The 12,965-nt window shown below is 37.8% G+C and overlaps 1 non-coding gene across 1 annotated transcript; it reads right to left on the reverse strand.

The window, feature by feature from the left end:
* Positions 1-1,907: 1,907 nt before the first annotated feature.
* Positions 1,908-2,015, reverse strand: LOC148561800 (small nucleolar RNA R71). Its single transcript, XR_015887028.1, has one exon. It is a non-coding gene; the product is annotated as a small nucleolar RNA R71 (small nucleolar RNA).
* Between the last annotated feature and the right edge of the window lie 10,950 nt (positions 2,016-12,965).

Raw genomic sequence — 12,965 nt, forward strand, 5'->3', positions numbered from 1 at the left:
AATTTTCAAAAAATATACAAAAAAATTAATAAAATCATAAAAATTGCATGCTTTTATAATTTTCTTTAATTTTCGAAAATTCATCATATGTTCTTCATAATCTTCAAGTTGTTCTTGATGAATTTCCTTGTTTGATCTTTGCATTTTTATGTTTTGTGTCTTTTCATGTTTTTCATATGCATTTTCAATTTGTTAGTGTCTAAAGTTGAAAATTTCTAAGTTTGGTGTCTTGCATGTTTTTCTTTTCTTAAAAATGTTCAAAATATAAGTTCTTGGTGTTCATCTTGACATTCAAAGTGTTCTTGGTGTTCATCTTGACATTCATAGTGTTCTTGCATGCATCATTTGTTTTGATCCAAAAGTTTCATGCGTTGAGTCTTTTTCATGTTTTTCTCTTCCATCATTAAAAATTCAAAAATCAAAAAAATATCCTTCCCTTTTCTTCTCATGAAATTCGAAAATTTGACTTGACTTTTTAAAAAATGTTTAAAATCTAGTTGTTTCTTATGAGTCAAATCAAATTTTCAATTTAAAAGTTCTATCTTTTTCAAATCTTTTTCAAAAATCAAATCTTTTTCATTTTTCTTTTATGATTTTCAAAAATTTCAAATTGATTTTCAAAAATCTTTTTCTTAACTTGTTCATAATTTCAAAATCTTTACTAACAATTAATGTGATTGATTCAAAAGTTTTTTAAGTGTGTTACTTGCCTATTAAGAAAGGTTCAATCTTTAAATTTTGAAATCATATCTTTTTGTTTCTTGTTAGTCAAGTAATCAACTTTAATTTTCAAGATCAAATATTTTTAAATCTCTTTTTCAAATCTTTTCAAAATAAGTTTCAATCACATCTTTTTCAAAATTAATTTCAAAATCTTCTCTAACTTCTTTTCTAACTTCTTATCTTTTCAAAATTTGATTTTCAAATCTTTTTCAATTAACCACTTAACTTTTTGTTTGATTCTTATCTTTTTCAAAACTACCTAACTAACTTTCTCTCTCAAATTTTTGAAAATCCCTTCCCTCTTTTTCAAAATTCCTTTTTAATTAACTATTTATTTTAAATGTTAATTTGATTTAATTTTATTTTCCTTTCATAATTTTCAAATTTTAACTTTAATTTTTAATTTAAAAACAAAAATATTTTTCTTTTCTTTTCAATTATTTTCGAAAATTCCATCCCTCATCTCCTTCTATTTATTTATTTATTTACTAACACTTCTCTTCACTCAAGAATTTGAACTCACTCTTCCCCTCTGTGTTTGGATTCTTATCTTTTCCTTCTTCTATTCTTCTCTTTTTATACTTACATAAGGAATCTCTATACTGTGACATAGAGGATTCCATATTTTCTTTTTTGTTTTCTTCTTTTTTCATATGAGCAGGAACAAGGATAAGAACATTCTTGTTGAAGCTGATCCTGAACCTGAAAGGACCCTGAAGAGGAAGCTTAGGGAAGCTAAAGCACAACTCTCTAGAGAAGATCTGACTAAAAATTTCGAAAAAGAAGGAGACATGGCCAAAAATAATAACAATGCAGGGAAGATGCTTGGTGACTTTACTGCACCAAATTCCAATTTACATGGAAGAAGCATCTCAATCCCTGCCATTGGAGCAAACAATTTTAAGCTAAAACCTCAATTAGTTTCTCTGATGCAACAGAACTGCAAGTTTCATGGACTTCCATCAGAAGATCCTTTTCAGTTTTTAACTGAATTCTTGCAGATCTGTGATACTGTTAAGACCAATGGGGTTGACTCTGAGGTCTACAAGCTTATGCTTTTCCCGTTTGCTGTAAGAGACAGAGCTAGAATATGGTTGGACTCTCAACCTAAAGATAGCCTGAACTCTTGGGATAAGCTGGTCACGGCTTTCTTAGCCAAGTTCTTTCCTCCTCAAAAGCTTAGCAAGCTTAGAGTGGATGTTTAAACCTTCAGACAAAAAGAAGGTGAATCCCTCTATGAAGCTTGGGAGAGATACAAGCAACTGACGAAAAAGTGTCCTTCTGACATGCTTTCAGAATGGACCATCCTGGATATATTCTATGATGGTCTGTCTAAATTATCTAAGATGTCATTGGACCATTCTGTAGGTGGATCCATTCACCTAAAGAAAATGCCTGCAGAAGCTCAGGAACTCATTGACATGGTTGCAAATAACCAGTTCATGTACACTTCTAAAAGGAATCCTGTGAGTAATGGGACGCCACTGAGGAAGGGAGTTCTTGAAATTGATACTCTGAATGCCATATTGGCTCAGAATAAATTATTGACTCAGCAAGTCAATATGATCTCTCAGAGCCTGAATGGATTGAAGGAATCATCCAACAGTACTATAGAGGCATCTTCTAAAGAAGAAGCTTATGATCCTGAGAACCCTGCAATAGCAGAGGTGAATTACATAGGTGAACCCTAAGGAAATACCTATAATCCCTCATGGAGAAATCATCCAAATTTCTCATGGAAGGATCAATAAAAGCCTCAACAAGGCTTTAATAATGGTGGAAGAAACAGGTTTAGCAATAGCAAGCCTTTTCCATCATCCACTCAGCAACAGATAGAGAATTCTTAGCAGAATCTATCTAGCTTACCAAATATAGTCTCTGATCTATCTAAGGCCACTTTCAGTTTCATGAATGAAACAAGGTCCTCCATTAGAAATTTGGAGGCACAAGTGGGCTAGCTGAGTAAAAGGGTCACTGAAACTCCCCCTAGTACTCTCCCAAGCAATACAGAAGAAAATCCAAAGAGAGAGTGCAAGGCCATTGATTTGACCATCATGGCCGAACCTACAAGGGAGGAGAAGGACATGTATCCTAGTGAGGAAGACCTTTTGGGACGTTCAGTGACCAATAAGGAGTTTCCTTTTGAGGAACCAAAGGAATCTGAGGCTCATCTAGAGACCATAGAGATTCCATTGAACCTCCTGCTGCCCTTCATGAGCTCTGATGAGTATTCTTCTTCTGAAGAGAATGAAGACGTTACTGAAGAGCAAGTTGCTAAGTACCTTGGTGCAATCATGAAGCTGAATGCCAAATTATTTAGTAATGAGAATTGGGAAGCTGAACCTCCCTTACTTACTGGTGCACGAAATTACAATCACACTTTTGTAACTCCGCACAACTAACCAGCAAGTGCACTGGGTCGTCCAAGTAATACCTTACGTGAGTAAGGGTCGATCCTACGGAGATTGTCGGCTTGAAGCAAGCTATGGTTATCTTGTAACTCTTAGTCAGGATATCAGTAATTCTCAGATTTAATTGTAAAAAGTAAAAGAACATCAAATAAATACTTGTTATGCAGTAATGAAGAACATGTTGAGGCTTTGGAGATGCTTTGTCTTCTGAACCTCTGCTTTCCTACTGTCTTCTTCTTCATACACGCAAGATTCCTTCCATGGCAAGCTTTATGTTGGGCATTACCGTTGTCAATGGCTACATCCCGTCCTCGCAGTGAAAATGTTCCAAATGCGCTGTCACCGCACGGCTAATCATCTGTCGGTTCTCGATCATGTCGGAATAGGATCCATTGATCCTTTTGCGTCTGTCACTACGCCCAACACTCGCGAGTTTGAAGCTCGTCACAGTCATCCCTTCCCAGATCCTACTCAGAATACCACAGACAAGGTTTAGATGTTTCGGATCTCAAGAATGACCGCCAATGATTCTAGCTTATACCACGAAGACTCTGATTTGAATCATGAGGCTAAGAGATATGCATTCAATCTAAGGTAGAACGGAGGTGGTTGTTAGGCACGCGTTCATAGGTGAGAATGATGATGAGTGTCATGGATCATCACATTCAACAAGTTGAAGTGCGATTGAATATCTTAGAATGAAAGCAAGCGTAATAGAATGGAAAACAGTAGTAATTGCATTAATTCATGAAGAACAGCAGAGCTCCTCACCCCTAACAATGGGGTTTAGAGACTCGTGCCATAGAAAATACAATGAGAAACGTGTAGAATGTCATGAGGTACAATATGAATCACTGAAAGTAGTATTTATAGTAAACTAGTGACCTAGGGTTACAGAAAATGAGTAAGCTAGGGTGTTTATTGTAAAATTCCACTTTCGGGGCCCACTTGGTGTGTGCTTGGGATGAGAATTGAAGCTTTCATGTGTAGAGACATTTCTTGGAGTTAAACGCTAGCTTTTATGCCAGTTTGGGCGTTTAAATCCAGCTTTTGTGCCAGTTCTGGAGTTAAACGCCAGAATTCTAGAGCTGACTTGGAACGCCTGTTTGGGCCATCAAATCTCGGGCAAAGTATAAACTATTATATATTGCTGGAAAGCCTAGGATGTCTACTTTTCAACGCAATTGAGAGCGCGCCAATTAGGCTTCTGTAGCTCCAGAAAAATTGACTTTGAGTGCAGGGAGGTCAGAATCCAACAGCATCTGCAGTCCTTTTTCAGCCTCTGAATCAGATTTTTGCTCAGGTCCCTCAATTTCAGCCAGAAAATTCCTGAAATTACAGAAAAACACACAAACTCATAGTAAAGCCCAGAAAAGTGATTTTTATTTAAAAACAAATAAAAACATAATAAAAACTAACTAAAATGTACTAAAAACATACTAAAAACAATGCCAAAAAGCGTATAAATTATCCACTCATCACAACACCAAACTTAAATTGTTGCTTGTCCCCAAGCAACTAAAAATAAAATAGAATAAAAAGAAGAGAACATACAATGAATTCCAAAAACATCCATGAAGATCAGTATTAATTAGATGAGCGGGGCTTTTAGCTTTTTACTTCTGAACAGTTTTGGCATCTCACTTTATCCTTTGAAGTTCAGAATGATTGGCTTCTATAGGAACTCAGAATCCAGATAGTGTTATTGATTCTCCTAGTTAAGTATGTTGATTCTTGAACACAGCTACTTTTATGAGTCTTGGCCGTGACCCTAAACATTTTATTTTTCAGTATTACCACCGGATACATAAATGCCACAGACACATAACTGGGTGAACCTTTTCAGATTGTGACTCAGCTTTGCTAGAGTCCCCAATTAGAGGTGTCCAGAGCTCTTAAGCACACTATTTTTGCTTTGGACCACGACTTTAACCGCTCAGTCTCAAGTTTTCACTTGACACCTTCACGCCACAAGCACATGGTTAGGGACAGCTAGGTTTAGCCACTTAGGCCAGGATTTTATTCCTGTGGGCCCTCCTTCCCACTGATGCTCAAAGCCTTGGATCCTTTTTATCACCCTTGCCTTTTGGTTTAAAGGGGTATTGGCTTTTTCTGCTTGCTTTTTTTTTTGCAAGCTTTTCACTGCTTTTTCTTGCTTCAAGAATCAATTTTATGATTTTTCAGATCATCAGATAACATTTCTCCTTTTCCTTTCATTCTTTCAAGAGCCAACAATTTTAACATTCATAAACAATCAAATTCAAAAATATGCACTGTTCAAGCATTCATTCAGAAAACAATAGTATTGCCACCACATCAAGATAATTAAACTGTTTTAAAATTTGAAATTCATGCACTTCTTTTTCTTTTTCAATTAAAAACATTTTTCATTTAAGAAAGGTGATGGATTCATTTTCATAGCTTTAAGGCATAGACACTTGGACACTAATGATCATGTAATAAAGACACAAACATAAATAAACATAAAGCATAATTTTCGAAAAATAGGAAAATAAAGAACAAGGAAGTTAAAGAACGGGTCCACCTTAGTGATGGCAGCTTGTTCTTCCTCTTGAAGATATTATGGAGTGCTTGAGCTCCTCAATGTCTCTTCCTTGCCTTTGTTGCTCCTCTCTCATGGTTCTTTGATCTTCTCTAATTTCATGAAGGAGGATGGAATGCTCTTGGTGCTCCACCCTTAGTTGTCCCCTATTGGAACTTAATTATCCAAAGGTGGAAGCAATTGCCTTTCCATTCCTCTTTCTAGAGGTTTCTCCAGCCTTAGGTGCCATAAATGGTTATAAAAAAAACAAAAAAAAAAGCTAAGCTTTTCCACACCAAACTTAAAAGGTTTGCTCATCCTCGAGCAAAAGAATAAAGAAAGGAGGAGAAGAAGAAGAGATGGATGAGATGGAGGTGTGTGAATTATTCAGCTAAGGGGGTTTTAGGTGGTTATGATGTGGAAAAGGAAGGAGTGATGGTTTGAATTTTAGTGGGTGGGTGTAGGTGGTTTGTATGATGGTTTTAGAGGAGTAATGGAGGTGATTGGTGGAGATTATTTGGGAAAGAGTATTATGAAAAGGTGTGAAAAAGTGAGAGAGTGAGTTGAGGTTGGTGGGGATCCTGTGGGGTCCACAGATCCTGAGGTGTCAAGGATTTCCCATCCCTGCACCAATTAGGCTTGCAAAATGCCCTTTGCTGCAAATCCTGGCGTTAAAGGCCAGGTTGCTGCCCATTTCTGGCGTTTAACGCCAGCTTCTTGCCCTTTTCTAGCGTTAAACGCCAGTCTGGTGCCCATTTCTGGCGTTAAACGCCCAGAATGGTGCCAGACTGGGCGTTTAACGCCCATTCTGCTGCCTTTACTGGCGTTTAAACGCCAGTAGGCTTCTCCTCCAGGGTGTGCTGTTTTTCATTCTATTTTTCAGTTTGTTTTTGCTTTTTTAATTGTTTTTGTGACTTCACATGATCATCAACCTACAGAAAACATAAAATAACAATGGAAAATAGAAATTAACATAGATAAGTAAAATTGGGTTGCCTCCCAACAAGCGCTTCTTTAATGTCAATAGCTTGACAGTGGGCTCTCATGGAGCTTCACAGATACTCAGAGCATATGATGGCCTCTTAACACCAAACTTAGAGTTTGGTTGTGGCTTTCCAACACCAAACTTAGAGTTTGAATGTGGGGGGTTTTATTTGACTCTATATTGAGAGAAGCCTTTCATGCTTCTTCCTTTTCCTGTCTGCAAACCATGGTGATTCCTGAATGGCGAAGAGTTGCTCATCCAGAAAGGTTTCAGAGATCTCAGTAGGAGGGTGGGACGCCCCTGCTACTGGTTCTATCCAGGACAGGTGATCAACTACCTGGTTCTCTGTCCCTTTTCTGCCTCTTATTTCTATATCAAACTCTTGCAGAAGCAACACCCATCTTATGAGCCTGGGTTTTAAATCCTGCTTTGTGAGTAGGTATTTAAGAGCAGCATGGTCAGTATACACAATCACTTTTGAACCTACTAAATAGGATCAAAACTTGTCAATGGCATAAACCACTGCAAGTAACTCTTTTTCTGTGGTTGTGTAATTCTTCTGTGCATCATTTAAAACACGGCTAGCATAGTAAATGACGTGCAGAAGCTTGTTATGCCTCTGTCCCAACACTGCACCAATGGCATTGTCACTGGCATCACACATTAGTTCGAATGGTAATGTCCAGTCAGGTGCAGAGATGACTGGTGCTGTGACCAGCTTGTCTTTCAGGGTCTCAAATGCCTGCAGACACTCTGTGTCAAACACAAATGGCGTGTCAGCAGCTAGCAGGTTGCTTAGAGGTTTTGCAATTTTTGAAAAATCCTTTATGAACCTCCTATAGAATCCTGCATGCCCCAGAAAGCTTCTGATTGCCTTAACATTGGCAGGTGGTGGTAATTTCTCAATTACCTCTACCTTGACTTGATCCACCTCTATTCCCTTGCTTGAAATTTTGTGCCCAAGGACAATTCCTTCAGTCACCATAAAGTGACATTTTTCCCAGTTTAAGACCAGGTTAGTCTCTTGGCACCTTTTCAAGACAAGTGCTAGATGATCAAGACAGGAGCTGAATGAGTCTCCAAATACTGAAAAGTCATCCATGAAGACTTCCAGGAACTTCTCTATCATATCAGAGAAGATAGACAGCATGCACCTCTGAAAGGTTGCAGGTGCATTGCACAGACCAAAAGGTATTCTTCTGTAAGCAAATACTCCAGAAGGACATGTGAATGCTGTTTTCTCTTGGTCCTGAGGATCCACTGTAATTTGGTTGTAACCTGAATAGCCATCCAAAAAGCAGTAATATTCATGACCTGCTAGTCTCTCTAGCATCTGGTCTATGAATGGTAAAGGAAAGTGATCCTTTCGGGTGGCTGTATTGAGCTTTCTGTAGTCAATACACATACGCCACCCTGTAACTGTTCTTGTAGGAACCAGTTCATTCTTTTCATTATGAACCACTGTCATGCCTCCCTTCTTGGGGACAATATGGACAGGACTCACCCAGGGGCTATCAGAAATAGGATAAATAATCCCAGCCTCTAGTAACTTAGTGACCTCTTTCTACACCACTTCCTTCATGGCTGGATTTAGCCTCCTCTGTGGTTGAACCACTGGTTTAGCCTCATCCTCCAATAGGATCTTGTGTATGCATCTTGCGGGGCTAATGCCCTTAAGGTCACTTATGGACCACCCAAGAGCTGTCTTGTGTGTCCTTAGCACTTGAATTAGTGCTTTCTCTTCCTGTGGATTTAAAGCAGAGCTTATGATCACTTGAAAAGTGTCACCCTCTCCCAGAAATGCATATTTCAGGGATGGTGGTAGTGGTTTGAGCTCGGGTATAGGAGGTTTCTCCTCTTTCTGAGGGATTTTCAGAGGTTCTTTTATTTCCTTTGATTCCTCCAGATCAGGCTGAACATCTTTAAAGATGTCCTCTAGCTCTGATTCAAGAATTTCAGTCATATTGACCTCTTCCACCAGGGAGTCAATAATATCAACGCTCATGCAGTCATTTGACGTGTTTGGATGCTGCATAGCTCTGACAACATTTAACTTGAACTCATCCTCATTGACTCTCAGGGTCACTTCCCCTTTTTGGACATCAATGAGAGTTCGTCCAGTTGCTAGGAAAGGTCTTCCTAGAATCAGAGTTGCACTCTTGTGTTCCTCCATTTCCAGCACTACAAAGTTAGTGGGAAAGGCAAATGGCCTAACCTTGATAATCATGTCCTCAATTATGCCTGATGGGTATTTAATGGAGCCATCAGCAAGTTGAAGACATATCTGGGTTGGTTTGACCTCTTTGGTCAAGCCAAGCTTTCTGATGGTGGATGCAGGTATTAGATTGATACTTGCTCCAAGGTCACATAGAGTTGTCTTAGTACAAGCACCCTCTATTGTGGATGGTATCATAAAGCTCCCTGGATCTTGAAGCTTCTCTGGTAAGCTTTTCAGAATGACTGCACTGCATTCTTCAGTGAGAAACACTTTTTCAGTTTCTCTCCAATCCTTCTTATGACTTAAGATCTCTTTCATGAACTTAGCATAAGAGGGTATTTGCTCAAGTGCCTCTGCAAATGGGATCTTTATCTTAAGAGTCCTGAGATAGTCTGCAAAGCGGGCAAATTATTTATCCTGTTCTACTTGACGGAGTTTCTGAGGATAAAGCATCTTGGCTCTATATTCTTCAACCTTAGTTGCTGTAGGTTTATTCCCTACAGAAGTGGTTGGAGAAGCCTTCTTAGAGGGGTTACTATCAGCACTTGCAAGTGTCTGATCCCTCATAGGCGTTTGAACGCCAGGATTGGGTGCTGGATGGGCGTTTAACGCCAGCTTCCCACCCTTTTCTGGCGTTTGAATGCCAGAGTTATTCCTCTCTGGGCTCTTGATGTCCTCAGAGGGATCTTGGGTAGTGGTTTGGTCATCCTCTGTCATTTGTTCCTTTCTTGACTTTTTGCTATTTTGAGCTGAGTTATTCAATGTCTTCCTGCTCCTTAGTTGGACAGCGTGGCACTCTTCTGTTATCTGTTTAGATAGCTATTGTCTTGTCTGATTCAATTGTGCTTCTATATTCTTGTTAGCATTTTTAGTGTCTTGGAAAATCTCTCTGAATTCTGCTAATTATTTTGTCATAAGGAGTAATTGCCGATTAAGTTCAACAATCTGTTCTTGAGGATTGGGATCAGTAGTTACTGCCATAGCCTCTTCTTTTATGGAGGACTCACTGTTTGAATACAGATGTTGATTTCTAGCAACTGTATCTATGAGCTCTTGAGCTTCTTCAATTGTTTCTTTCATGTGTATAGATCCACCAGCTGAGTGGTCTAGGGACATCTGAGCTCTTTCTGTAAGTCCATAGTAGAAGATGTCTAACTGTACCCACTCTGAAAACATTTCAGAGGGGCATTTTCTCAGCATCCCTTTGTACCTCTCCCAGGCATTATAAAGGGATTCATGATCCTCTTGTTTAAAGCCTTGGATGTCCAGCCTTAGCTGTGTCATCCTTTTTGGAGGGTAAAATTGATTCAAGAATTTTTCTGATAACTGTCTCCATGTTTTTATGCTTGCTGTGGGTTGGTTATTTAACCACCTCTTAGCTTGATCTTTTACAGCAAATGGAAACAGTAATAATCTGTAGACATTCTGATCCACTTCTTTATCACGTACTGTATCAGCAATTTGTAAGAACTGTGCCAGAAACTCAGTAGGTTCTTCCTGTGGAAGATCAAAATACTGGCAATTTTCCTGCACCATGATAATGAGCTGAGGATTTAGCTCAAAGCTGCTTGCTTTGATGAGAGGTATACAGATGCTACTCCCATATGCAGCTGTAATGGGGTTAGCATATGACCCCAGAGTCCTTCTAGACTGTTCACTTCCACGTATGTCCATGATGGAGAAAAGGGAATTGATATGAATTATATTTTTTTTTTTGTTTAAGAGTAACCGAAAATAATAAGTAAAATAAATGGAAAATAAAATAATATTTTGAAAACAGAAATAAAATAAAATAAAATAAAAGCAAATTGAAAACTAAATAAATTAATTAATTAAAAAGATTTTGAAATTAGTAATTAAAAAGATATGATTGAGAATTATTTTGAAAAAGATACGATTGAGAAGATATGATTGCAAATTAAAAAGATTTTATTTTTGAAAAAGGTGTGAAAAGATCAATTTTTGAAATTAGAATATTGACTTGACTAAAAAAAGATATGATTTTGAAAATCTTTGACTAAATTAATGCAAAATTTCGAAATTTATGAGTAAAATAAGGAAGGAATATTTTTTTATTTTTTGAATTTTAATGCGGAAAGAGAAAAACAACAAAATGACACTAAAATTAGAAATTTTAGATCAAAACACAGAGAACAAACAAGAAAACTTTGAATGTCAAGATGAACACCAAGAACACTTTGAAGATCAAGATGAACACCAAGAACAAATTTTTGAAAAATTTTTAAGTAAATAAAAGCACAAAAACACACCAAACTTAAAATTTTTAGAGAATCAAACAAAAATTTTCGAAAAATTAAAGGAAAACACAAAGAAGACACCAAACTTAGAATTTTTAAAAATCAAGAAAGAACTGAGGACATGCAATTTCGAAAAATTAAAAGAAAATAAAAGCATGCAATTGACACCAAACTTAAAATATAAAACTAAACTCAAATAAAAGACTCTAAACCAACAAAAATAAAATATTCCTAATCCAAGCAACAAGATAAACCGTCAGTTGTCCAAACTCAAACAATCCCCGGCAACGGCGCCAAAAACTTGGTGCACGAAATTACAATCACACTTTTGTAACTCCGCACAACTAACCAGCAAGTGCACTGGGTCGTCCAAGTAATACCTTACGTGAGTAAGGGTTGATCCCACGGAGATTGTCGGCTTGAAGCAAGCTATCGTTATCTTGTAACTCTTAGTCAGGATATCAGTAATTCTCAGATTTAATTGTAAAAAGTAAAAGAACATGAAATAAATACTTGTTATGCAGTAATGAAGAACAAGTTGAGGCTTTGGAGATGCTTTGTCTTCTGAACCTCTGCTTTCCTACTGTCTTCTTTTTCATGCACGCAAGATTCCTTCCATGGCAAGCTTTATGTTGGGCATCACCATTGTCAATGGCTACATCCCGTCCTCTCAGTGAAAATGTTCCAAATGTGCTGTCACCGCACGGCTAATCATCTGTCGGTTCTCGATCATGTCGGAATAGGATCCATTGATCCTTTTACGTCTGTCACTACACCCAACACTCGCGAGTTTGAAGCTCGTCACAGTCATCCCTTCCCAGATCCTACTCAGAATACCACAGACAAGATTTAGACGTTCCGGATCTCAGGAATGACCACCAATGATTCTAGCTTATACCACGAAGACTCTGATTTGAATCATGAGGCTAAGAGATATGCATTCAATCTAAGGTAGAACGGAGGTGGTTGTCAGGCACGCGTTCATAAGTGAGAATGATGATCAGTGTCACGGATCATCACATTCATCAAGTTGAAGTGTGAATGAATATCTTAGAATGGAAGCAAAAGTAATAGAATGGAAAACAGTAGTAATTGCATTAATTCATGAAGAACAGCAGAGCTCCTCACCCCCAACAATGGGGTTTAGAGACTCATGCTGTAGAAAATACAATGAAAAACGTGTAGAATGTCATGAGGTACAATATGAATCACTGAAAGTAGTATTTATAGTAAACTAGTGACCTAGGGTTACAGAAAATGAGTAAGCTAGGGTGTTTATTGTAAAATTCCACTTCCGGGGCCAACTTGGTGTGTGCTTGGGCTGAGCATTGAAGCTTTCATGTGTAGAGACATTTCTTGGAGTTAAACGCCAGCTTTTATGTCAGTTTGGGCGTTTAACTCCAGCTTTTGTGCCAGTTCTGGAGTTAAACGCCAGAATTCTTGAGCTGACTTGGAACGCCTGTTTGGGCCATCAAATCTCGGGCAAAGTATGGACTATTATATATTGCTGGAAAGCCCAGGATGTCTACTTGCCAACGCGATTGAGAGTGCGCCAATTTGGCTTCTGTAGCTCCAGAAAATCCACTTTGAGTGCAGGGAGGTCAGAATCCAACAGCATCTACAGTCCTTTTTCAGCCTCTAAATCAGATTTTTGCTCAGGTTCCTCAATTTCAGCCAGAAAATATATGAAATTACAGAAAAACACACAAACTCATAGTAAAGCCCAGAAAAGTGATTTTTATTTAAAAACTAATAAAAACATAATAAAAACTAACTAAAATGTACTAAAAACATACTAAAAATAATGCCAAAAAGCGTATAAATTATC

This window comes from Arachis ipaensis, chromosome B6 (assembly GCF_059453495.1).
Source record: "Arachis ipaensis isolate K30076 ecotype BB chromosome B6, ASM5945349v1, whole genome shotgun sequence".
NCBI classification, from domain to species: domain Eukaryota; kingdom Viridiplantae; phylum Streptophyta; class Magnoliopsida; order Fabales; family Fabaceae; genus Arachis; species Arachis ipaensis.